Genomic DNA, 27950 nt, shown 5'->3' on the forward strand with positions numbered 1-27950 from the left:
TCATTCACGGCTGAAAGCTGGCTTGGATTCAGTTTCGGCACCTTCACTTTGGAGCAGTGTTGGTCCCCTGATCCTCGCTTTTCTCTGAATTCTTGTGTCTCGTTTCTCATTCTCTTGCCGTATTGCGCTTTTGGAAACCCTGCTTGCTGAGCTGGTCTTCACAAGTGGCGCCCGAACAGGGACCCGAAAGTGAATCCAGCCTTCGAGGCTAGCTACTAAATGGCAGAGAAGGCAGGGAAATCCGGCCAACTCGGTGGACGAGAAAAGTACTCGGTAAGTACACCCCTGTGGATTTGTCAGTCAGGGTAACAATGGGGCAAAATCCTTCTGAGCATAGTGACTATATGCAAGTATTAAGGACTTTGTTTAAAAGTTCGGGGGTTGAGATTTCTCACTCCTCTTTTAAAAAATTGTTTTGTGCCATTGAAAAATATTATCACTGGCTAGATCCAGATAAAGGGACTCTGAGACATGAATAATGACAAGAAGTTATGCATTGCCTGCGCTGTGCCTACCAACGCGGTGAAAAGATTCCTTTGTCTGTATGGTCAGTAGGGAATCTTATTAACACAGCTTTAAGACCACTATAATCCGAAACCTCGGATTCAGGAGATTCTGTAAAACAAATACAAGAACAAATGGAGAAAATGAATTATATATATATTTATATATATATATATATATGTATATTAACGTAGGTGATGAGAAAGAAAAACAATCAATACAAATGAAAAATAAGAGACAAAAAAAATGATAGAAGTCAAGAACAGCTCTTTCTCACTCGACCAACTGCACCTTTGGTCGAGTCCCCTCTTTTCAATCCTGAAACCACTGAGATGATAGATTTGCTTTTAAACCACAGATAACTGCCTAATAAAATGACTCCTTTACAAAAGGGAGTTTGTATGACACAGTTGCTGGGAGATGAAGTTGCTTTAGTTCTCCCTGTTGCTATAACTCAAATCCCACCAGATCCTCAATTCCTACAAGGAAAAATGCATTATGATTATAATGCCATACCATTTAAAACTGTAAAGGAGATAAAACAGACATGTACCCAATATGAAACTAATTCTCCTTATACCATGGGACTAATTCAGGGACTTTCACAAGCTAAATGGTTAATTCCTTATGATTGAAAAATGATAGCCAGAACTTGCCTTTCCACCTCAAAATTTTTACAATTTAGTACCTGGTGGCAAGATGAGACAAATCAACAAGCTCGCAAAAATGAGACAGCCAACCCTCCAGTTGATATAACACTTGCTCAATTAATGGGTAGTGGGACACATTTTAACATTCAAGCTCAGTTACAATTCGATGATCAATTACTTGCTCAAGTGAAAATGATATGTTTAAAAGCCTGGGGGAAAATAAATCCACCTGGACAAGCCTTGATTTCATTTACCCAAATTAAACAATCAACTGGGGAACCTTATGTAGATTTTATTGCCAGGCTATGTCAAAATTTAAATAAAACAGTCTCACAACCTGGTTTGAGAGATTTGCTGATGCAAGTTCTTGCTTATGACAATGCTAACTCAGAATGTAAAAAGGTGATTCAGCCTCTCAAAGCACAGGGTGCCCCTCTAAAAAATATCTTAAAGTTTGCCAGGATATTGGATCAGAACCACATAAAATGCAACTTCTGGCTCAAACATTGTCTAAGACTACTAAAAGACAGATATAAAATGTCACCAATATGGAAAATTAAGACACATTAAAAAGGTTTGTAAAGGAGAAAATTCAAAGCAGACAAAAAATGATATAAAAATTCCAGGATTATGCCCAAAATGTAAAAAAAAAAATCACTGGACAAATCAATGTTAAGTCAAAATGTCATAAAGATGGAACTCCCTTGGCAGGAAATGGGGATTGGGGCCCCAGAAACAATGTGGACACTTGGAATGCAGTTCCCTATGCCTACCCAGCTCAACAGGGAGAAAACAATCAGTTCATGACTTACTCCCAACAACATCAGAGAGTGCAACATTAGACATACCAGCCATAGAAAATTTATTAGTAATGCCCTCTATGAAAATATATAAGATACCAACTGACATCTATGAACCCCTACCAAAAATACTGTTGGTTTAATAATAGAAAAAAGCAGTCCCACTTTAAAGGGGGTTAAAGTTCAAATTGAAATAATAGATGAAGATTTTGAAGGAGAAATACTTATGATGCTAAAAACCAATGTTCCCTATCAAATATCTGTGAGAGATCAAATTGCTCAATTATTATTATTACCTTATCTAAAATTAAATTCTTCTCCTAAAAAGAGAATAGGGAGATTTGACAGTACTGGAAAACAAGTATTTTGGCAAACTTTTGTTACAGATGAAAGACCAATGTTAGAAATAGAAATTATGGAAAGGCAATTCCCTGGACTTATGGACATAGAGGCAGATGTGTCTGTCATTGCCTCTAAGCACTGGCCTCAGTCTTAGCCATTACAACAAGTTCCTACAATTGTTACTGGAATAGAAACAATGAACAATATAGCTCAGAGTACATGCCCTATGCGATGCCAGGGGCCTGATCAACAAACCGCTATGTTTCAACCATTGGTCACTGATATTCCTATGTAACTTATGGGGCTGTGATTTACTTATACAATGGGGAACTTATATTACAATACCTTCCATAATGTCTCAGACAAAACAAATTATGACTAATATGGGACTTCACCCCAGTACTCCTCAAAATTTAGCCTAGGGGCCACTGTTCCAAAGACTGCATTAAAAATAAAATGGCTTTCAAATAAACCTATATGGGTGGAACAGTGGCCCTTATCAAAAGAAAAAATTGAAACCTTACAAACTTTAGTAGAAGAACAATTAAAACTAGGACATATAGTAGAAACTACTAGCCTTTGGAATTCACCAGTCTTTATGATTAAAAAGAAGTCAAGAAAATGGAGAATGCTTGCAGTTTTAAGAAAAATTAATGCTGTTATGGAACCCATGAGAGCATTGCAACCTGGACTCCCTTCTCCTGCTGTGATTCCAAAAGGATGGGAAATTATTATCATTGATTTAAAAGAGTGTTTTTCACTGTCCCATTAGATCCTAAAGATGCTCCAAAAATTGCTTTTACTATTCCCAATATTAATAATAAAGACCTTAATCAATGATATCAATGGACTGTCTTACCACAAAAAATGATGGACAGCCACACCTTATGTCAACACTTTGTAAATCAGCTCTTATGTTTAATTAGAAAAATATATTCACAAGCCTATATTATTCATTATATAGATGATATTTTATTAGCATACTTTGATAAGAAAATTCTTCAACAAATATTTTTAGAAACCCAAAAGATTTTAGAATTATATGGATTAGTTATTACAACAGATAAAATTCAAAATGAAGCTCCTTATCAATATTTAGGATATATATTAAGTAGAAACTTAATAGCTCCACAAAAAACAGATTTGAACTGATCAATTTAAAACTTTAAATGATTTTCAAAATTTGGTGATATTAACTGGCTTTGTCCAACATTAGAGATTCCTAATTATGCCTTAAAAAATCTATTTAATATATTAAAAGGAGATAATGAGTTAAACAATCCTCACTCTTTAACCCCTGAAGCCAAAAAAGAAATACAACAAATTAATCAGGCAATTCAAAATCAACAATTGACTAGGGTAGAATTAAATCAGCCCATAACAGCCTTGATTATATCCACCCCATATTCTCCGACAGAAATAATTTGACAAACAGAGGTTATAATTGAATGGATCTTTTTGCCTCATAAACAAGCTAAGTTATTGACTACTTATGTGGATATGGTTAGCAAGTTAATATTTAAGATGAGAACTCATATTCAACAATTGTCTGGTTACAATCCAAAGACTATAATGGTACCATTTTCTAAAACACAAATTGAACATTTGTATATTCAAAATATTGAATGGCAAATAGCCCTTTCTGATTTTATTGGCAACATTGATTGCCATTACCCTTCTTCTAAGTTGATCAACTAAGTTTTTCTTAAAAAACATGCTTTGATTCTCCCCAAAATAACAAAAATAGAGCCTATTCACAATGCTGTCACCTATTTTACTGATGCAAAGAAGGACCTCAAAACAGGTTACTTTGGTCCTACTGAAAAGATTTGACAATCTAAATACTCTTCTGTACAACAAGCTGAATTAAAAACAATTTACACAGTATTATTGGATATTAAAAAACCTGTTAACATTGTTCCTGATTCACAATATGCTGTCAAGGTTACTTCTTTAATTGAGACCATAACAATACCTAACTCTAACCTGCCTATTATTCAACTGTTTAATCAATTACAAAATGCTATTCTTCATAAAAATAGTTCTTTTTATATTGCTCATATTCGACCACTTTCACAACTTCCAAGATCTTTAACAGAAGGAACCCATACTATAACACTAAACTCATTTCATTTCTTTCTCCATCACAATTTCATGAACTTACACACTTAAATGTTAAAAGATTATAGCATAAGTTCCAATTGACTCATCAACAAGCTAAAGATATCATATCTCAATGTCCTTCCTGCCAACAAGTTAATTATACTCTGACATTGCCTAAAGGTGTTAACCCACATAGACTATTTCCCAATGATATTTGGCAAACTGATGTAACACATATCCCAACATTTGACAATGCTGGACTAGTCCATGTGCCCACTGACGCTTATTCCGGAATGATATTTGCATCACATCACACAGGAGAAACTGCAAATCAGTGTTTCTCACTTCAAACAAGCTTTTGCTTACATGGGACTCCCTAAACATATAAAAACTGATAATGGACCAGCTTATACAAGTCACACATTAAAATTATTTTTTAAAGACTGGTTTATCAAACACATCACTGAAATTCCATATAACCCACAAGGACAAGCTATAGTTGAATGAGCCAATCGAACATTAAAAAACACTTTACAAAAACAAAAGGGGGAGAAAGATATGGAATAGGACCTAATTCCCCAAAAGATAAATTAGCAATAGCTCTTTTTACTCTAATTTTTTTGGATATTAGAGGGAACAATACAGAACCAGCAGACTACAACACATTGGACAAATAATCAAGCTGCTAATGATTTGCTTTCTAAAAAAGAAACCTTACAACAAACTCAACAGCAAGTCTTATGGAAAGACAGTAAGAGTTGGAAAAGGGAATTTTACTTAAACAATGATGAGGTTATGCTCTTATTTTAACAGAAGAAAATGAACATAGGTGGATCCCAAAATGAAAAATCTGGCTCTGGAAAGAAAAGGACCTACTTTGATATAGACCCACCATCTACTTCTGCTTTATTGACTATGCCAAAGCTTTTGACTCTGTGGATCACAATAAACTGTGGAAAATTCTTCAAGAGATAGGAATACCAGACCGCCTAACCTGCCTCTTGAGAAATCTATATGCAGGTTAGGAAGCAACAGTTAGAACTGGACATGGAACAACAGACTGGTTCCAAATAGGGAAAAGGAGTATGTCAAGGCTGTATATTGTCACCCTGCTTATTTAACTTATATGCAGAGTACATCATGAGAAACGCTGGGCTGGAAAAAGCACAAGCTGGAATCAAGATTGCCAAGAGAAATATCAATAACCTCAGATATGCAGATGACACCACCCTTATGGCAGAAAGTGAAGAGGAACTAAAAAGCCTCTTGATGAAAAGTGAAGGAGGAGAGTGAAAAAGTTGGCTTAAAGCTCAACATTCAGAAAACTAAGATCATGGCATCTGGTCCCATCACTTCATGGCAAATAGATGGGGAAACAGTGGAAACAGTGGCTGACTTTATTTTTTGGGGCTCCAAAATCACTGCAGATGGTGACTGCAGCCATGAAATTAAAAGATGCTTACTCCTTGGAAGGAAAGTTATAACCAACCTAGATAGCATATTAAAAAGCAGAGACATTACTTTGTCAACAAAGGTCAAGGCTATGGTTTTTCCAGTAGTCATGTATGGATGTGAGAGTTGGACTATAAAGAAAGCTGAGAGCTGAAGAATTGATGCTTTTGAACTGTGGTGTTGGAGAAGACTCTTGAGAGTCCCTTGGACTGCAAGGAGATCCAACCAGTCCCATCCTAAAGGAGATCAGTCCTGGATGTTCATTGGAAGGACTGATGCTGAAGCTGAAACTCCAATACTTTGGCCACCTCATGCAAAGAGTTGACTCATTGGAAAAGACCCTGATGCTGGGAGGCATTGGGGGCAGGAGGAGAAGGGGGCGACAGAGGATGAGACAGCTGGATGGCATCACTGACTCGATGGACATGAGTTCGAGTAAACTCAGGGAGTTGGTGATGGACAGGGAGGCCTGGCCTGCTGGGATTCATGGGTCGCAAAGAGTCAGACAGGACTGAGTGAACTGACTGACTGTTTCCTAATTACTCAATGGTTAATGATCATTTTGTTCTTTGGCCCTGAAGGCCACATGAGTTATAGTTTAACTCCCTGCATATTCTTTCATTCATGGCTGAAAGTATAATAAAGCTGGCTTGGATTCAGTTTTGGCACCTTCACCTTGGAGCGGTGTTGGTCCCCTGATCCTCGCTTTTCTCTGAATTCTTGTGTCTTGTTTCTCATTCTCTCACTGTATCACACTTTCAGAAACCCTGCTTGTCGAGCTGGTCTCTACAGTAAAAATGCTTTAAATGTGATTGGGGGAAAGTAGTGTATGAAAAGTTTCCTCTTAGGAGGAGAGACAATTATTTTAAGATGACTGATAGACACATCCCTAAACTGTAATGATTTTATTGTAACTCTACCTCATTTTAACTCTTGCAGGGAATAAGGATATACTCTACAACAAGAATTCTAAGTCATTTAAAGCATGTAAAAGGTAACACTGATAATAATCATTATATTGCCTATAATGTTGAGAAAGTATGTAAAAAATCATAAAGTGCATTTCTCAACATTTGTGCATGATAAGGGAGACCATGAAGGCCATGCTAGAAAAATCTACACTTTCTTTCAAAAGCACATAACCAGATATGTCATTGTTATAATGACACTTATTAATAGGTACAGTGCCAAGAATGGACATGGGTCACATTTAAATCACTTTGTAAATGAACCACTCCTGCCTTTTTGTGATTTACACTACTTCATTATCCTTTTGAGTTATGTGAACTTATTGACCAGGTCATGGAAAATGAAAGAGAAGTCATCTAAATCAATTAAGATGACAATCATTTGGTTTTCCTTTTATAAGTTCCTAAGATTATAGCTATCCATTGGAAGGAATGATGCTGAAACTGAAGCTCCAATACTTTGGCCACCTGATGTGAAGAACTGACTCATTTGAAAAGACCCTGATTCTGGAAAAGATTGAAAGCAGGAGGTGAAGGGGATGACAGAGATGAGATGGTTTGATGGCATCACTGACCTGATGGCCATGAGTTTGAGTCATCTCTGGGAGTTGGTGATGGACAGGGAGGTCTGGTGTTTGCAGTCCATGGGGTTGCAATGTGTTGGACATGACTGAGCAACGGAACTGAACTGAAGGTTATAGTTCTTCTTGTAATAAGTAAACATACTTTAGGGTAAGGATTGTGTCTTTAATGTGTATTTATTGAGGATGGCATCACCGACTCAATGGACATGAGTTTGAGTAAACTCTGGGAGTTGGTGATGGACAGGGAGGCCTGGCATGCTGCAGTCCATGGGGTCACAAAGAGTCGGACATGACTGAGCAACTGAACTGAACTGAACTGATAGCATTTCACAGACTGAATTGTGTCTTATAGTTGAAGCATGTGTTTATGATATCCTTTTCTTTTTTTTCAATGGGGGCACATCACCTTCATCAGGTGAAAGTTAGCAATTAGAGGGGCAGGATAGCAGTAAGGGGGCTTCCCTGTTTGTTCAGATGGTAAAGAATTTGCCTGCAATGCAGGAGACACGGCCTCAATCCCTGAGTTGGGAAGATCCTCTGGAGAAAGTGACTACCCACTCCAGTATTCTTGCCTGGAGAATTCCATAGACAGAGGAGTCCAGTGGGTTACAGTCCATGGGGTAGCAAAAGGTTAAACATGACTGAAGGACTAACACTTTCACTTTTTTTTTTTTCATTTTCATAGCAGAAAGTACTCAATAAGCAATAATTACTTAGCTGATGATCTAGGCACAGCTAATTCTTCTTTTACCTCCATTATAGAGAAAAAGAAGAAAATAACATTTAAAAGAACTTTGCCTAGCTTATAAAATAATAACGATTTCCATGCAACATTCAGTGAAGAATTTTTCTTCCATGCATTTATTCTAAATATGTACAGTTCTTTCCTACATTAATGCAGAAATTTTATTAAAATTCATTTAAGAATTGTTAATAAAACACATTTGCTATTGTATGAGAATAGGCTTCAGACCATGACTTTATTCTTTTGATAAAAATATTTATTTCTAGATTCCAAAATATTTTAATAATAACTAGTCCTACCTGTGAAAGAAGTGATTTCCCAGTGATAGCATGGAAGTGAAAAACCTAAGGAGTTTATACCATTGTTGTCACAGAAGAACCAACTCCCCAGGGTTCAATTATTTCTTACATAAAATCATTTAGACTATAAACAAGTTTTTACTCTTTTTATAATCTTAAGTCCATTGAGGACATAACTTCTTGCCACTCTCCTAGTATCATCAGGGAATAAAATCTCCTGAAATGCATGAAGCAATGGGATCCATTATTTGTTTTAACTTATGCCTAAATGTCTTGATATTTTGAGACTTGACTTGGGGAACACGTTAAGTTCTCCTGTTTACAAGAAGAAAGATGGAAGAGTTCATGATATAGGTAAACCATCGGATGATCAGACAACTTTTGTTGCATTTGGACTACTTATTTCCTGATTCTGAACCTTGTTTTTTATATTTTCGGTAGTTATGATAATAAACACATAACAATGGGAACACTGTGGGTAGACATAATATAAATGTGCTGCTGATTCTTTCTTTATCAACCTAGCCCATCTAGATTTATTGTCTTTTTTCTCTACAATTTTTTTGTTGTTGTTCACTTGTAGTTTAATCCTTAGATTGCATCAATAGAGCTCCTAGGGTAACTAGTTTTGAGTTTGGCCAATGGGAGAAATCAAGAGCATAACACAGGTTAGAGTAAGAGAAAAGTATCCAAATTTCTTTCCCATTTTTCTCCCAGTTTAATAATAAAGTGCTAGGGTGGCTGAATCTTTCCAAAGAAAATTCCTGCTGAGGTTTGGGTTGAGAAGGTGGGCTGGGACATTCTTCCTGGATATAGTTACACTGGACTCCCAACAGTAGTTCTTGTGTTGGCCTCTTCAGGTCTGGTAATCAAATTGCATTCTAGACTTAGCCTCCAGATACTTCAACTTCTTGGACTGATTTCTTTAACTCTGACTGCATTCTCTTTATAAATTTGTTCCATTAAATTCTCTTTAGTTAAAACATATCTGAGTAGAGTTTTGTCTCTCATCCTTTTCTCACACCAGGGTGTCACATGATAGTTATTCAATAAATGCTGTAGAAGAATATGCATTTCTGGCTTCAGCATTGCTGGATGCTAAAAGGGCCATTGAATCATCATCCTTCTGGATCATGGATCACTTGCAGACTAAACACAGGAATCAGAGATTAACATTACTGGGATTATCACAGATAAAATTGGATTGGAGAATGTGTCTTAAATGTGTTTTTCTGTCCCCCTTTTTGACAACTGGAATCACCCAGACACAGCAGAGCAGTGAGATAACTACTGCTCCCTTCTCCCCTTTCTGGAGCCAAGACCACACAGTATGTCTGATGGAGATGGGACATTGCTACCAATCACCTGTAAGTAAGTAGGCACAAGTGGAGAGTATCTGAAGTGTACTTCATGTCACAGTGTGTTTATGGTTGCTTCCGGATGTGCTTGACTTGAAATAAAGATACTGTACCAGTGCACTCTCTGCAGTATGGTACAGCAGAGTACACAAAAGCAGTCGGTTGTAGAGGATGCGCACACATAATGTAGGCCAGCCATGTGAACTAACTTAAGTGATTGGACATGTGAACACACACTCACATCTTTGAAAGCTCACAACTTGAAAGTTCATATGTAAAGGACCTATTGTATGTGAATGTATTTTTGCTGTTTGTGGCAGCATGGATGTACTTGAAGGGCATTAAATTACTAAAATAATGCAGAAAGAGACAAAAAGAAATGCTGTATGATATCACATATAGGTGGAATATCAAAAAATACAACAATATTGTGAAGTAATCAAAAAAGAACCAGAGTCACAGATATAGACCAAACTAGTGGTTACCAGTGGGAGAGGGAAGCAGGGGAATGCAGTACAGCATTAGGGAAAAAAGGAGTTGTTATGAGAATATATAAAATCATGTGTATGACTCTTTAGAAAATTTCAAAATACTACAGATTTTAAAGAATGGTTCAGCAAATAAAAATAATAGAATAACATAACATAAAATTTATACATATATAAATATTTGTTGTTGTTCAGTCACTCAGTCATGTCTGACTCTGTGACCCCATGGACTGCAGCATGCCAGACTTCCCTGTCCTTCACTATCTCCCTGAGTTTGCTCAAACTCATGTCCATTGAGTCATGATGCCATCCAACCATCTTATCCTCTGTCACCCCCTTCTCTTCCTGCCCTCAGTCTTTCCCAGCATCAGGCTCTTCATATCAGGTGACCAAAGTTTTGGACCTTCAGCTTCAACATCAGTCCTTCCAATGGATATCCAAGATTTATTTCTTTTAGGATTGACTGGTTTGATCTCCTGGCTGTCCAAGGGACTCTTCAAAAGTGTTCTCTAGCACCACAGTTCAAAAGCATCAGTTCTTCAGCACTCAGTCTTCTTTATGGTCTAGCTCAAACATCCGTAAATGACTACTGGAGAAAACATAGCATTGTCAATATGGATCTTTGTTGACAAAGTGATGTTGCTGCTTTATAATATGTTGTCTAGATTTGTCAAACCTTTTCTTGCAAGGAGCAAGGATCTTTTAATTTCATGGCTACAGTCACTATCAACAGTGGTTTTAGAGCCCAAGAAAATAAAATCCGTCATCGTTTCTATTTTTTCCCCATCTATTTGCTATGAAGTGACGGGACCCAACAACATGATCTTAGCTTTTGCAATATGAGTTTTAAGCCAGTTTTTTCACTCTTCTCTTTAACCTTCATCAAGAAGGTCTTCAGTTTTTCTTTGCCTTCTGCCTTAGGGTGGCATCACCTGCATATCTGAGGGTATTTTTATTTCTCTGGGAAATCTTGATTTCAGCTTATGTTTTCATCTAGTCCAGCATTTGGCATGATGTACTCTACATATAAGTTAAATAAACAGGGTGACACTATATAGCTTTATCATACTCCTTTCCAAATTTTGAACCTGTCTGCTGTTCCATGTCAGTTCTCACTGTTGCTTCTTTACCTGCATACAGATTTCTCAGGAGGCAGATAAGGTGTTCTGATGTTCTTATCTGTTTGAAAGTTTTCTATAACTTGTTGTGACTACACAGTCAAAGGCTTTGGCATAGTCAGTGAAGCAGAAGTATATGTTTTTCTGGAATTGCCTTGCTTTTTCTATGATCTGATGGATGTTGGCAATTTGATCTCTGGTTTCTCTGCTTTTTCTAAATTCAGCTTGTACATGTGGAAGTTCTCAGTCCCCATATTCTTGAAACTTAGCTTGAAGGATTTTGAACATTAACTTGCTAGCATGTGAAATGAGTGTAATTGTGTGGCAGTTTGAACATTTTTTGGCATTGCCTTCTTTGGGATTGGAATGAAAACTGACCTTTTCCAGTCCTGTGACCACTGCTGAGTTTTCCTAAATTTGCTGGCCTTTTAAGTGCAGCATTTTAACAGCATCATTTTTTAGGATTTGAAACAGCTCAGCTGGAATTTCTTCACCTCCACTAGCTTTGTTCATAGTAATGCTTCCTAAGGCCCACTTGGCTTCATACTCCAGGATGTCTAACTATAGGTGAATGATCACACCATGATGGCTATCTGAGTCATTAAGACCTTTATTGTACAGTTCTTCTGTGTATTTTTGCCACCTCTTCTTAATATCTTCTGATTCTGTTAGGTCCATACCATTTCTGTCCTTTACTGTACCCATCTTTGCATAAAATGTTCCCTTGGTATCTCTAATTTTCTTGAAGATATCTCTAGTCTTTCCCATTCTATTGTTTTCCTCTATTTCTTTGCATTGTTCACTTAGGAAGACTTTCTTATCTCTTCTTGCTATTCTTTGGAATTCTGCATTCACATGGGTAAATCTTTCCTTTTCTCCTTTGTCTTTCACTTCTCTTCTGACCTATTTGTAAAACCTCCTAAAACTTTTGCCTTGTTGCATTTATTTTTCTTGGGGAAAAATAAAAAGTAACTGCCTCCTCTACTATGGAACCTCTGTCCATAATTCTTCAGACACTCTGCTTATTAGATCTTGTCCCTCAAATCTATTTGCCACTTCCACTGTATACTTAGAAATTTACAAATTGTTAAACTTAGAACTTGGATATTGTATACAATAGACAAGATCCAGTACAAAGGAAAATGTTCTCAATCATTGTTCAAAAACTAGCAAGCATTTCAAGACAATGAGAGTAGAGCATGAAATGGGCTTCTGAAAACAGAAGCATGCTAACTGCACAAGTTGGTCTGCATGAAGCTTGCTATTTCTGCAACACAGTTTGTAAGCAGAGCTCCCGATGGAGTATGGAGGGAAAAAGGAAAGTATCCTAAAACCTACAAAAATATTTTAAAAATGGAAAAGAGAAAGGAAAATTGTGTCCCAAATCAAGTGTTAAATGCTTGTGTAGTGTATGTGCTCAGTCACTAAGTTGATTCTCGGTCTTTGCAACCCCGTGGATATAGCCAGTGGGCTTCGCTGTCCATGGGAATTTCACTGGCAAGAATATTGAAGTGGGTAACCATTTCCCCCTCCAGCTAAGTGTTTGTGAGACTGTTCAAAAAGAGAATGCACCCATCTAGATGAATTTCACAAGACATTCTATTACAAGTGAAAGGGAAACTATTTTTTCCAGAAAAAAAGCAGGAAAAATAAACTCTTTGCAAGAATTCACTGTAAGAATATTTCTCGTTTCCCGGTTCTTTGTTTTGTTTTAAATCTCATGAGAAAATGACGACAGGCTGTTAAAATCATGGATCCTCAATAAAAACAATGCACCCACACAAAATCTTTTCCAGTGAGTCAGTTTTTTTGCATCAGGTGGCCAAAGTATTGGAGCTTCAGCTTCAGCATCAGTCCTTCCAATGAATATTCAGGACTGATTTCCCTCATGCTGGGAAAGATTGATGACACGGGGAGAAGAGGATGACAGAGGACAAGATGATTGGATAGCATCACCGACTTGCTGGACATGTGTTTGAGTAAGCTCCAAAGTTGGTGATGGACAGGGAAGACTGGTGTGCTGTAGTCCATAGGGTAGCAAAGAGTTAGACACAACTGAGATGACTGAAAGACTGACACAAAATATTCCAAAGAAATAAACAAATTCGCATTCAAGTGGTTCTTAGATTGTCTGCCTCTAATGATAAGATCTCTTGTACTAAAATCAGTCCCATCTGACATCTGAGGACATGTTTGTGGGGAGTGGAACGTTTGCCCATTTGATTCTTCTGCAACAGTGAAAGCTTTGTAAAATATTGTTCATAAAGATCAATAGATATTTCAATAACTCTGTTGTTCAGGAAATTAGTTGAATTTGAAATTGGCACTGAAAACAGAAAGGATTGCATGTACATATTTTGAGAAAACAAAGTGCAAATTGTGGGCATAAAATTAAGACTTTAATAAAATGTCCTTTCAACTAAACATAGAAAGTAGAAACATGGAGGCTTAATATTGGTTTGGGTATGCACCTATTTTCTCTACCTATGACTAAGAAAGTTCACTGATCCACTCTAAACTGAGAAATGCAACCATATTTCTAGCAGAATATGGGAGGTAGAGGCCTGCTTTTAAAGGAAATCTCAGAAGGACTTAGGAGCAGTAGACATGAATGTGATATTGGGAATAAACCCACATGAGCTTCACTAGAACATCTGGGTTCAGAAAGTCAACTGTATGACTCAGTCTTATTCTAAATAATTTCAAATCTCTAATTTCCCTAAAAGCTCTATGCAGGCACACAAAATATTTCAACTTGAAATTTCATGAGCATTCAATTTTATGTTTTCCTTTTCTTTATTACTGAAACTGTCTCCTCTTCAAAATCCAGAGATCTAACCAATGTCCTCCTGATGAACATGTATGTCTTGGGCAGGTCAGGCATGAACAGAATTCTGAAAGTGACAATGTGATTGGCAAACACCATTTATGTAGGTAATTTAATTGATTCCTCTAAACAAAGAGGCAGTGATTTACTTTTGAAATTTCAGCTAAAGAGATAGAGTTTCCTCTAAAGGAACAGTGAATTGCTAACTCACCTGTGTCACATGGCTAGTTTGTCTCAGGGTAGGATTTGAATTCATGCCTTCAAAAATGCTGTTGACTATTTTTTCAGTCAAAGATAGTTTCAATTCCTCAACCTAAAAGACATAGTTTGTCCTTTTATCCTTCACAACTTTTTTAAACATTCCTTTAGCTTTCCCTGAGTCACTGCTTCCCCATTCTCATCAGATTTAGGTTAGTCATAGAACTAGTTGAAAGGTGAAAACGGAAAATTTTCCGAAGATTCCTTCTCTGCTTCCTCCAAGTTTGACTTCCATTCACCATGCTGTCTACTTCTCTGCCCTATTTATGACTGATACATTGTTTTCATTACTTACTAATATTTCTGCTTCAGCACTAGATTTCAAATCTTTTTGGGCAGTGGTCTGATTCCCAAAGCTAGCACAGTCCCCTGAGATAATATTTATGAACTACTATGTGCTAAGTATGCCAGGAAATTTGGAAAACTCAGTAGTGGCCACAGGACTGGAAAAGGTCAGTTTTCATGCCAATCCCAAAGAAAGGCAATGCCAAAGAATGTTCGAACTACCACACAATTGCACTCGTCTCACACGGTAGTAAAGTAATGCTCAAAATTCTCCAAGCCAGGCTTCAGCAATATGTGAACTGTGAACTTCCAGATGCTCAAGCTGGTTGTAGAAAAGGCAGAGGAACCAGAGATTAATTGCCAACATCCGCTGGATCATCGAAAAAGCAAGAGAGTTCCAGAAAAACATCTATTTCTCCTTTATTGACTACGCCAAAGCCTTTGACTGTGTGGATCACAATAAACTGTGGAAAATTCTGAAAGGGATGGGGATACCACACCACCTGACCTGCCTCTTGAGAGACCTGTATGCAGGTCAGGAAGCAACAGTTAGAACTGGACATGGAAGAACAGACTGGTTCCAACTAGGAAAAGGAGTATGTCAAGGCTGTATATTGTCACCCTGCTTATTTAACTTATATGCAGAGACAGCATGAGAAACGCTGGGCTGGAAGAAGCACAAGCTGGAATCAAGATTGCCAGGAGAAATATCAGTAACCTCAGGTATGCAGATGACACCACCCTTATGGCAGAAAGTGAAGAGGAACTAAAAAGCCTCTTGATGAAAGTGAAGGAGGAGTGTGAAAAAGTTGGCTTAAAGCTCAACATTCAGAAAACTAAGATCATGGCATCTGGTCCCATCACCTCATGGGAAATAGATGGGGAGACAGTAGAAACAGTGTCAGGCTTTATTTTTGGGGGCTCTAAAAATCACTGCAGATGGTGACTGCAGCCATGAAATTAAAAGACGCTTACTCCTTGGAAGGAAAGTTTTGACCAACCTAGATAGCATATTAAAAAGCAGAGACATTACTTTGTCAAACAAAGGTCTGTTTAGTCAAGGCTATGATTTTTCCAGTGGTCATGTAAGGATGTGAGAGTTGAATGGTGAAGAAAGCTGAACACCAAAAAATTGATGCTTTTGAACTGTGGTATTGGAGAAGACTCTTGAGAGTCCCTTGGACTGCAAGGAGATCCAACCAGTCCATCCTAAAAGAAATCAGTCCTGGGTGTTCATTGGAAGGACTGATGCTGAAGCTGAAACTCCAATACTTTGGTCACCTGATGTGAAGAGCTGACTTGTTGGAAAAGACCCTAATGCTGGGAAGGATTGGGGGTGGGAGGAAGAGAAGAGGACAGAGGATGAGATGTCTGGATGGCATCACTGACTCGATGGACATAGGTTTGGGTAGACTCAGGGACTTGGTGATGGACAGGGAGGCCTGGTGTGCTGTGATTCATGGGGTCACAAACAGTTGGACACAACTGAGCGACTGAACTGATGTGCTAAATAATGTAAGGAGTATAAGTGAGTGTTTAATTTAGGGCTGTACCACAAGTCTTGTTTGTCCTATTTCATGGGACCCTGCATTTCACTGAAGGCATAAGCTCATCCCTGAAAACTGAAAGTCTACACAGAGAGGATATGAGATGAGTGATGAACTTGTTTAAAAACCACAGGAAAGAAAGTAGAGTGGGTGTAACTACTTATAAGTAACAAGCATTGAGTACTTAACATGTGTCAGCAATAGCCTAAACATTAGACAAGCATTAGCTCAGTTAATCCTCAAACTCTCTGAGTGCTTAGTGTTAGTACCTTCATTTACAGATGGGAAACAGAAGCAAGTAGAGGTTTACTATCTTTCCCTGTTACCTATAGTTTATATATTGTAAGACTTGGGTCAAACAGAATATTAGACACTCTTTGATATCATACTGCTTAGGAAAGAAACATGGCAAGTTGACCCAAAGCTACTGATAGCACACAGTGAACGATGTCAGATTCATGATCTCTGAAGAAGAAGATTTAGCTTTGGGACCAGGGAAGAGGCTTGATCACTCAGAGCTTTTGTGTAGCAGAGTTTTATTATGAAGTATAAAAAGGACAGAGAAAGCTTCTGACATAGACATCAGAAGGGGACAGAGAGTGCCCCACTCTAGTCTTATCAAGGCCTTATATACTTTTACCAGACCCACTCCCACAACATACATCTTAAATTAGCAAGATTAGAACTATAGAAACAATAGAAACAACAACAATAGAAAAGTCTTACCAGATCCATTCCCATCACACACATCTTAAGATAACAAGCTTAGTCAGAAGGTTGTTGTCAAGAAGGAGAAACATGCCCTCAAGCAAGATGCATTGTTGTTACATAATCATTAGCACAGAGCTTAAGGAAAGACACACCCTTGAACAAGATGAGTTGCTTTGTTCTGTAATCATTAGCTCTGTGCTTAAATAAAGCCAGTCATAAAGATTATTGTCATAACAACTCAGAATTTAGGAAAAAAGTCTTATGTGACTAAGACAAAGGAATGTAGGAAAAAAAAATTGTCTTTCTCTCCTCCTTGAGAGCCCCAGACTCCTTATCAACATACATAAGAATTAACTCTCTCACTACACATTTTCTGGGTAAAATGGCATCCATTTATTCATTAATGCATTACTTCCTGTATTCATAGAGTTATCAAATATTCAGAGATAATCCTTTGTTTGCCACTGTATGGTCAATGAAGAAAGTGTAAGAAAAAGACAAAAGACGTTTTTTGTCCTTCAAATGTTTCTGTTTCATGGTGGGAGAGATGAGGCATAGAAGTTGTACAATCAGATTTTAAATAGTTAAGAATTAGTGAAAATCATGTTGGAAGGTGGAAGAGAATAAAGCTTGCAATACTCAAAGAACTATAATGCAGTGGGCATAGTGACAGTTTATTAACTCAATGGATATTTGTTAAGAACTCTAGGTTTTGGGATAAATTCTGGCTTTAAATTAGTGAGCAAAGCCAGACATGAACCATAGATCTGACCTTCATGAAGCTGAGAATACTGCAGATGATATAATCATGAGACAATCACACTGGTAATATTAAAAAATTCAGTTCAGTTCAGTTCAGTCGCTCAGTTGTGTCTGACTCTTTGAGACCCCATGAATCGCAGCACGTCAGGCCTCCCTGTCCATCACCAACTCCCGGAGTTTACTCAAACTCATGCCCATCGAGTCGGTGATGCCATCCAGCCATCTCATCCTCTGTCGTTCCCTTCTCCTTTTGCCCCCAATCCCTCTCAGCATCAGGGTCTTTTCCAACGAGTCAACTCTTCGCATGAGGTGGCCAAAGTACTGTAGTTTCAGCTTCAGCATCAGTCCTTCCAATGAACACACAGGACTGATCTCCTTTAGGATGGACTGGTTGGATCTCCTTGCAGTCCAAGGGACTCTCAAGAGTCTTCTCCAATACCATAGTTCAAAAGCATCAATTTTTCGGTGCTCAGCTTTATTCACAGTCCAACTCTCACATCCATACACGACCACTGGAAAAACCATAGCCTTGACCAGACATACCTTTGAAGACAAAATAATGTCTCTGCTTTTTAATATGCTATCTAGGTTGGTCATAACTTTCCTTCCAAGGAGTAAGCGTCTTTTAATTTCATGGCTGCAATCACCATCTGCAGTGATTTTGGAGCCCCAAAAAATAAAGTCTGACACTGTTTCCACTGTCTCCCCATCTATTTCCCATGAAGTGATGGGACCAGATGCCATGATCTTAGTTTTCTGAATGCTGAGCTTTAAGCCAACTTTTTCACTCTCCTCTTTCACTTTCATCAAGAGGCTCTTTAGTTTCTCTTTATTTCTGCCATAAGGGTGGTGTCATCTGCATATCTGAGGTTATTGATATTTCTCCTGGCAATCTTGATTCCAGCTAGTGCTTCTTCCAGCCCAGTGTTTCTCATGCTGTACTCTGCATATAAGTTAAATAAGCAGGGTGACAATATACAGCCTTGACGTACTCCTTTTCCTAGTTGGAACCAGTCTGTTCTTCCATGTCCAGTTCTAACTGTTGCTTCCTGACCTGCATACAGGTCTCTCAAGAGGCAGGTCAGGTGGTGTGGTATCCCCATCCCTTTCAGAATTTTCCACAGTTTATTGTGATCTATACAGTCAAAGGCTTTGGCATAGTCAATAAAGCAGAAATAGATGTTTTTCTGGAACTCTCTTGCTTTTTCGATGATCCAGCAGATGTTGGCAATTTGATCTCTGGTTCCTCTGCCTTTTCTAAAACCAGCTTGAGCATCTGGAAGTTCACAGTTCATGTATTGCTGAAGCCTGGTTTGGAGAATTTTGAGCATTACTTTACTAGCGTGTGAGATGAGTGCAATTGTGCGGTAGTTTGAACATTCTTTGGGATTGCCTTTCTTAGGGATTGGAATGAAAACTGACCTTTTCCAGTCCTGTGGCCACTGCTGATTTTTCCAAATTTGCTGACAGCATATTGAGTGCAGCACTTTCACAGCATCATCTTTCAGGATTTGAAATAGCTCAACTGGAATTCCATCACATCCACTAGCTTTGTTCATAGTGATGCTTTCTAAGGCCCACTTGACTTCACATTCCAGAATGTCTGGCTTTAGGTGAGTGATCACACCATTGTGATTATCTGGGTCAGGAAGATTTTTTTTGTACAGTTCTTCTGTGTATTCTTGCCACCTCTTCTTTATTTTTGCTTCTGTTAGGTCCATACCATTTCTGTCCTTTATTGAGCCCATCTTTGCCTGAAATGTTCCCTTGGTATCTCTAATTTTCTTGAAGAGATCTCTAGTCTTTCCCATTCTGTTGTTTTCCTCTATTTCTTTGCACTGATCGCTGAGGAAGGCTTTCTTATCTCTCCTGGCTATTCTTTGGAACTCTGCATTCAAATGGGAATATCTTTCCTTTTCTCCTTTGCTTTTCACTTCTCTTCATTTCACAGCTATTTATAAGGCCTCCTCAGAAAGCCATTTTGCCCTTTTGCATTTCTTTTCCATGGGGATGGTCTTGATCCCTGTCTGCTGTACAATGTCACAGAGCTCCATCCATATTTCATCAGACTCTCTGTCTATCAGATCTAGTCCCTTAAATCTGTATATATTCCACTGTATATTCATAAGGGATTTGATTTAGGTCATATCTGAATGGTCTAGTTGTTTTCCCTACTTTCTTCAGCTTAAGTTTGAGTTTGGCAATAAGGAGTTCATGATCTGGGCCACAGTCAGCTCCCCATCTTGTTTTTGCTGACTGTATAGAGCAGTTGCCAAATTTCTATGAATTAAATTATATGATATTTTGAGAACATATCCTAAAAGGATATGACTTTCAGAGACCAGCCAAGGAAGCACTGGAAATATAAAAGGATATATTCCCACAATGAAACTGAAAAATAGCAAATTATTAAAGATAATATTTTACCAACAGAGAAATAGCAAGTAATCTGGTGGTGCATCTATCTGTATAACCAAACTAAAACTCCCCAGAAAGCAGGAATAGAAGGAACATACCTCAACATAATAAAAGCTATATATGACAAACCCACAGCAAACATTACCCTCAGTGGTTAAAAATTGAAAGCATTTCCCCTGAAATCAGGAACAAGACAAGGGTTCCCACTCTCACCACTACTATTCAACATAGTTTTGGAAGTTTTGGTCACAGCAATCAGAGCAGAAAAAGAAGTAAAAGGAATTCAGATAGGAAAAGAAGAAGTGAAACTCTCGCTGTTTGCAGATGACATGATCCTTTACAAAGAAACTGGAAAATAAAATATTTTAAGTACTGAAAGCAAGTTTCTGTCTTTCTACATTCATACCCAAATGAATGCTTCTTTGAGAACTGACAAGTGATATTCTCAGATAAGTGAATAGGGAGGTACTTTCACTAAAGAGAACTAAGTAAGTGTTTATAACACAGAGAAAAAAACTAAACTGTAAATTAAGAGTGGGAGCAAAAAGAATTGTAAGTGGTACATTTATAATTGTCACTAAAATTAAAGGAATATTGATATTAAGTAATATTTAATATAATTATAATCACAATCAAATACAATATAGATAATATTTAAATTTAATTATTAAATAATTTGTTATTAGTGATGTATTCTATACCTGTAAATGACCATTTATAAGTCAGAAGCAGGATGTATTCACAATTAAAATATTCTCAGTTCATTTTACTATTTAATTAGCAAAGTAGATGTACTTATTAATGAAGACTAAGTTAAGACATGTATGCATATACAGTTTATAGGAATTTATTAAAAATAGATAAAAGAATGTGTCATAGATAAAATAATGTGTCATAGATAAAATAATGTGTCATAGATAAAGAGCAAAAAGAATAGAAACTTAAAAATATGATTTAATTCACAGTAGGTAAAGGCGGAAAAAACACATAAAGAAGATTTGTGAAAAGCACAAATTAACTTGTTAGGAAATATTCAAAAGTGCCAACCTCCACAATAAAATAAGTACACAATGATTAAAAGGACTCAGGACCTGAAAATAAAAGTTTTGAAATATACATAATAAGCATAACCAACTAAAATCAAAAAAAAAATACTGCCCAATATATCTGAATATCAGACTTTCAGATTTTATACAACATAGAAGGGATAGAAACCATAAATGATAAAATGAATAACACTAGTTCAGTACTTGACTAGACCAAATCATACAGCCTCAATATATTTAAAAAAAAAATTTGCAAATCCACATCATCTTTCTCCATTTTTGCATAAGAAAATTCAAACTTTTTTAAGGCTATGGAAGATCTTAAAGAATAAATTGCACTAGATGGATGTAATAGGACCCTGCTCTGCTCAGTTCCCGTCTCCTGTAAGGACTTTCAGCATCGTATCTTTCCCCCACATGTGTCTCAGGAGGAGATGCCAAAGATGGGCAGTAGGGTCCATGACATGGAGAGGTGCAGTATCTGAGTTTCTAAAACATATGAAACAAAAGGACCTGCTGTTAGAGCATAGGAAGCACTGTTCAATACTGTGTAATAATCTAAATGGGAATACAATTTGAAAAAAGGAGTTACATGTATATGTATAACTGTGTCCCTTTGTTGTACACCTGAAATTAACAGAACATTGTTAATCAACTCTGCTCCAGTAAAAATAAAAATTAAAAAGAAAAATGTTGCATTGCATGAAGATATTGCCTGTTAGTTACTGAAACTGGGGTTTTTATATTAGTTTATATTTTGACTGTGTATTTGAAATAGATCATAACAAAAAAAAAAATGAAACCACAAGACTAGTTTTATGATAGGGATATAAATTGTTTTAAAACATTAACAGAATAATAAAATTATTCTATAGGATATATGACATTTACATCAAAAATCTCATGAATGAGGATTCTAAAGATATGTCTTAGAGTAATTACCTGACATCCCCAAAGATCATCATTCTTATATAATTTGGATAAAAGAAAACAAAAGAAAAATACCAACAGACAATACACATGCATTGTTGACAAGTTCCTGGAAAATACAATGGAAATCATTAAGCCCTAGAAATCTAACAAAATGTCACTGCCTTAGCATAATTTTGTAATTCTATCTGGTAAAACTGTGTACCTTTATAGGTAATGTGGACATAATAATCTGCCCTTTATTAATTTTATAGAGCACTTGCAATAATGTTTGATCTTGTGTTTTAATTTATATGTGGTATTTGTTTAATACATTGAGTCACAACTAACTATTTGAAAACATTTTTCCAGGTCTAATATGTGAATTACAAAAAGGAAAACAATAGTTTATAGCCAAAATGATTTAATTTAAGGTACTCACTAATTGACCAGAGAATATGGATATGTGATATACAAGTGACCAAAATATCTATCCTATTTGGCAGATAATTTCTCTTGAGTCACTCTTCTTATTGCTTTTTTAACAATTCTCCCCCAAGACATATTCCTGACTAGATGGAGCTCAAATTGGAATCTTCTGAGTTGCCTGCACTGCAGGCATTCTTTATTGTTGAGCTAATGGGGAAGCCTCCCATCAATTCTAAAAATTGTGAATCCCTGTGTCATACACTTGAAACTTATAAATTATAAATAATTATAAATTAATTTAAAAAAAGTGTAAATATATAAATAAGCACCAACTGAAAACAATAAAAAGTGCTCCTGAAGATTTATGATTATCAGAAGCAACTTTTAGATTTTAAGTATCAGAGATGGGATAGAAACTATAAATGATATGAGGAATAATACTAGTTTATCACTTGACATAATATAATAATATAAATTCAATATTTAAATAATTATGAAAAGAAAGAGAAAAATTCACAAACTTCTGTCTCATGTTTTATGTATGAAATAATAAACATGTGTGAGGATACTGAAGATCTGAAAAAAGCAGAAAAATCAACTAACTTGGCCGACTGAAACAATGTTCTGCTCAACTGCCATCTCTTCTGAGAGTTTTCCAGCACCAAAAGACCCAACTTGTATGCCTCAGGAGGAGATGCCAAAGGTGAGCAGTGGGGTCCATGACATGGAGATGTGTGAAAATCCTAAACAAAAGTGCCATAGTGTGAATGCTTACTGATAATTAGTTATGCATAGTCAACTGCTCTTTACATTATTTTCTACTTCTGGCTGTGAGCTGTTAACAGTTCATAATAAAAAAAAATATTAAGTTAAAACACAGTATCATTTTAAAGTGGAAAGCATATTGGTAAAACAAACAAAAATCAAAATAAATAAGTTTTTAAAAAACCTAAAGTAAATTTGGCATTTCTCTCAAAAGTTTTATGAATTAGGATTCCACTACATGAGTACTAATATCTACATATATTTCTTAGAATAATAACTTAAGATATCCAATGATCTTCACTGATATATAAGATGAACAAAGGAAAAACCAACCAGAAGAAGCAAAGAAAGAAAAACCTTTCTTCCTGATATGGTTGACAGGTTTTGGTAAATAGTTTGCAAATTATTAAGCCCTCCAAATCAACCAAATTGTCATTGCCTTAGCATCCTTTGGTAAATCTGTCTTTCATAAATTTCTACCATTATGAGTACTATGGGTAGAATTATCTGACATTTATTAATTTTACAGAACAATAGCAGTGCTTTATTGATTTCAGCATGTTGGGTGGTGGTGGTTTAGTCACTAAGTACTGGCAAATTCTTTTTTTTTTTTTCTGTTATTTTTTGTTTTTTTTTTTTCATTTATTTTTATTAGTTGGAGGCTAATTACTTTATAATATTGTAGTGGGTTTTGTCATACATTGACATGAATCAGCCATGGAGTTACATGTATTCCCCATCCCGATCCCCCCTCCCACCTCCCTCTCCACCCGATTCCTCTGGGTCTTCCCAGTGCACCAGGCCCGAGCACTTTCTTGAGACCCCATGGACTGTAGCCTGCCAGGCTGCTCTGTCCATGGGATTCTCCAGGCAACAATATTTGAGTGGGTTGCCATTTCCTTCTCCATTCAATGTTGTAGTTGTTTTAAATACAGTAAAGTAACACAAACTAATGACTGGACAAATTCTTTCAAGTCTCATAGGTGAATTACAAAAGAAAAAGACAAGTCAATGAGAAAAAGTGACTTATTAGTTGAACATTTTCTCTAATTGGTCAGAGAAACAATTATATTACATACCTCTGCCTAAATGTGTACCTGATTTGACAAACAATTTCTCTTGAAACACTTTCCTGTTGCTCTTTTCACATCTTTGTTCCAAAGGCTGTAGGTCAAAGGGTTTTGCATAGGACTCACAAAAACATAAAAAACAGCTGCAATTTTGGCCTGCTCTACAGAAGCCTCAGAAGGCGACCTTAGACAAATCCAAAACAGTGTTCCATAAAACATAGTGACAACTGTCAGATGAGACCCACAAGTGGAGAAGGACTTGCACCTCCCTTCTGGAGAACGCATTTGTAGAATGGCTGTAAAGGTGACAATGTAGGAGATGAGGATGATGGTGAGAGAAAATATGAGGTTGGAACCAGCCACCACAAACATGGCAGTTTCATTGGCATAAGTATCTGAGCAGGCTAGGACTAGGAGAGGTGGGTCTGCACAGTAAAAGTGGTTGATTTCATTGGGTCCACAGAAGGAGAGGCGGAGCATCAGGATGGTCTGGGTAAGACCATTTGCAAAGCCATAAGTATAAGGAGCAGCAATGAGAGAGAGGCAGACGCCTCAGGACATTTTGCTGCCGTATAACAAGGGTTTGCAGATGGCCGTGTAACGGTCATAAGCCATTGCTGTGAGCATATAGCTATCTGTGAGCCCCAAGGAAATGAAAAAGTCAAACTGTATAAAGCAACCAAGGAAGGAAATGTTTTTTTTTCTCTTAGATGAGAGACTGACCAGCATCTGAGGAGTGACAATAGTGGCGTAACAGAGATCTACAAAGGAAAGGTGGCTGAGGAAGAAGTACATTGGAGTCTGAAGCTTTGAGTCAGTTCTGATTAATAAAATCATTCTCATGTTGCAAATGACTGTGATCAGGTAGATGACTCGGAAGACCACAAAATGGACAGGCTGCAACTCAGCTCAATCTGTCAGTCCCAGGAGGATAAACTCAGTCACATCTGTGTAGTTTTCCTTTAACATTGTGTTTGCTCAGCTTCCATTGATTTCTAAAATAAAGGAAATAAAAATTAATTGGTCCTTTGGCTTTTTTCCATTACTCACATGGTGTCATCTGATGCCTACCTCTCTCAAACTTCTAAATACATGTTGTATAAATGGCTGATTCATGTCAGTGTATGGCAAAAACCACTACAATATTGTAAAGTAATTAGCCTCCAATTAAAATAAGTAAATTAATTTTTTTAAAAAAAGTAACCTAAGAGACTTCCCTGGGAATTCAGTGGTCCTACAATGCAAGGGGTGAGAGCTTGATCCTCAGATAGGAAGCTAAGATCCCACATGCCTCATTGACAAAACAAAACAAAACAAAAAACAAAACAAAACAAAATATAAACTGAAGCCATATTATAAGAAATTCAGTAAATACTTTAAAAATTGTCCACATTGACAAATTCTTTAAAAAAGCACAGAACTACCCTAGTAAGTATGTATTTGATGTTTTCAATAGTTAACATAATGTAAAGCTCCTTTACATAAAATAGTCATATTTTCCAATGCTTTTCTGCAAGTCTTTTCCTATATGAAAGTCTTTTATGCTTTCTGCAATTTACTCTCATGAATTGGTCACTGACATTTCCTCTTAAACATTGCTTTTCTTTGAAATTACAATCCTTTGTTTTCAGTGTAATTTTGGTGCAGTGTCTAAACAGTCAGTCAATAAAACTCATGCATTTTCTTAGCTGAATGGACTTAAGGAAGTAGAACAGATAGATACTTACAGGACCAGTGTCTGTCTACCTGCCACTCTAACCTCAGGGACATTTTAAGTTAATCCCTCCCATCACAACATAAAGTGATGCCTGTTCACTTCATCCACTCTTGCCTGCCTCAGGTGGCCCTCACATCACCAAAGCTTGTTTCACTTTTAAGACATCTCAGGCTATCCTTAGCTTTGTATACTGTAGCCAGTTATTGAGGGCATAAATTGGCTCATGAGACACAAAAGTAAGTCATTTCTTTTTTCTATAAAAATAGATAGGCATACATTACACAAAAGTATGTGTATTTTTATACAAACACACAAATGTATATCATTGATATTAAATATTAAAGAAGGGACTAATTAGGGGAAAATAATATATTAAAAGTTTTCTCTTGGGGGAGGAGACAATTATTTTAAAATGATTGTCAGACACATCCCCAAACCGTAATGATTTTGCTGAAACTATCCCTCACTTAACTCTTACAGAGTTACCGTCTTACAGAGGGTAAGAATAAACTCTAAGATACAGATTTGATTCAAGTTCTTTAAAACATGTAAATGGTCACACTGATAATAGTAGTTATATTACCTATAAAACTGTGACATTATGTGGAAAATCATAAGGCACACTTCTCAACTTGTGAATGATAAAGGAGACCATAAGGCAATGCTGGAAAAGTCTATACTTTTGTTCAATAGCAGGAAATGACCAGGTATGTCATTGTTATAATGACTCTTATTAAAAGCTACAGTACAGGGGTGGATACAGATCACGTTTAAAGCACTTTGTAAATGAGGAACCACCCCTGCTTTCTCACCCATTTACACAACTTCCTTATCCTGCTGAGATATTTGAATTTATTGACCAGGGTGGTAAAATGCAAGTGAAAGTGAAAGTCACTCAGTCATGTCCAACTCTTTGTGACCCAATGAACTATACAGTCCATGGAATTCTCCAGGCCAGAGTTCTGGAGAAGGTAGCTTTTCCCTTCTCCAGGGGATCTTCCCAACCCAGGGATCAAACCCAGGTCTCCCGCATTGCAGGCAGATTATTTACCAGTTGAGCCACAAGGGAAGCCCATGCTGAACTCATCTAACTCAATGAAATCACAATCATTTGGTTTCCTTTTATAAGCTCCTATGCTTATTGTCATAACAAGCAAACATTATTTTATTTCTGGATTGTTTCTTTGATCTCAATATTTATTAAATCATCAATAAAGACCCCCAAATAATTAACATCTCCGTTCCATTTTTACTGTGTGGAAATGAGGCAATGCAAGCAGTCAACATGTTAGATCATTTACCTGAATTCTTCATGGCTATGACATTTCTTCACAAAAGCAGAGCACCACATCCTACATGATGAGGCAAGGAAAACTCAGAGAGAAGTGGGCAGAAATGGCTCTGGAGTCTAACAAGCTTTGTTCTCTGGACAATCACCCTCATGCTGAGGCTCTGTCATGTGGTCTATTTTTTTCCCCATTATTTCACTACAAGTTACATTTATGAACATTTGTACTATGAGAATAATAGAAAAGTTTAAACCTGCTTATTTTTTTCATCTGTATGTTAATGAAGGTAGTAATTTTCACTTAATGAGGTCTCACACTTACCTGTCTGAGGTAAGGGTCCAAAACAATTAGTCCAATACTTAGAAATGACTCCTGAATCTGAGAGTCACACTTTAGCATTTGTCAAGCTGAACTGTATCTTACATTTGATGTGTGCTTATGGCATCCTCTTTTGTGGGGTAAACATAGCATATCACTTGCATCAGGTGAAAGTTGGTGCAATTGAG

General features: G+C 36.9%; 1 pseudogene; it reads right to left on the reverse strand.

The window, feature by feature from the left end:
- Positions 1 to 25407, reverse strand: LOC139034260 (olfactory receptor 5M5-like; annotated as a pseudogene).
- Between the last annotated feature and the right edge of the window lie 2543 nt (positions 25408 to 27950).

The sequence above is a fragment of the Odocoileus virginianus genome, unplaced genomic scaffold (assembly GCF_023699985.2).
Source record: "Odocoileus virginianus isolate 20LAN1187 ecotype Illinois unplaced genomic scaffold, Ovbor_1.2 Unplaced_Contig_100, whole genome shotgun sequence".
NCBI lineage: Eukaryota > Metazoa > Chordata > Mammalia > Artiodactyla > Cervidae > Odocoileus > Odocoileus virginianus.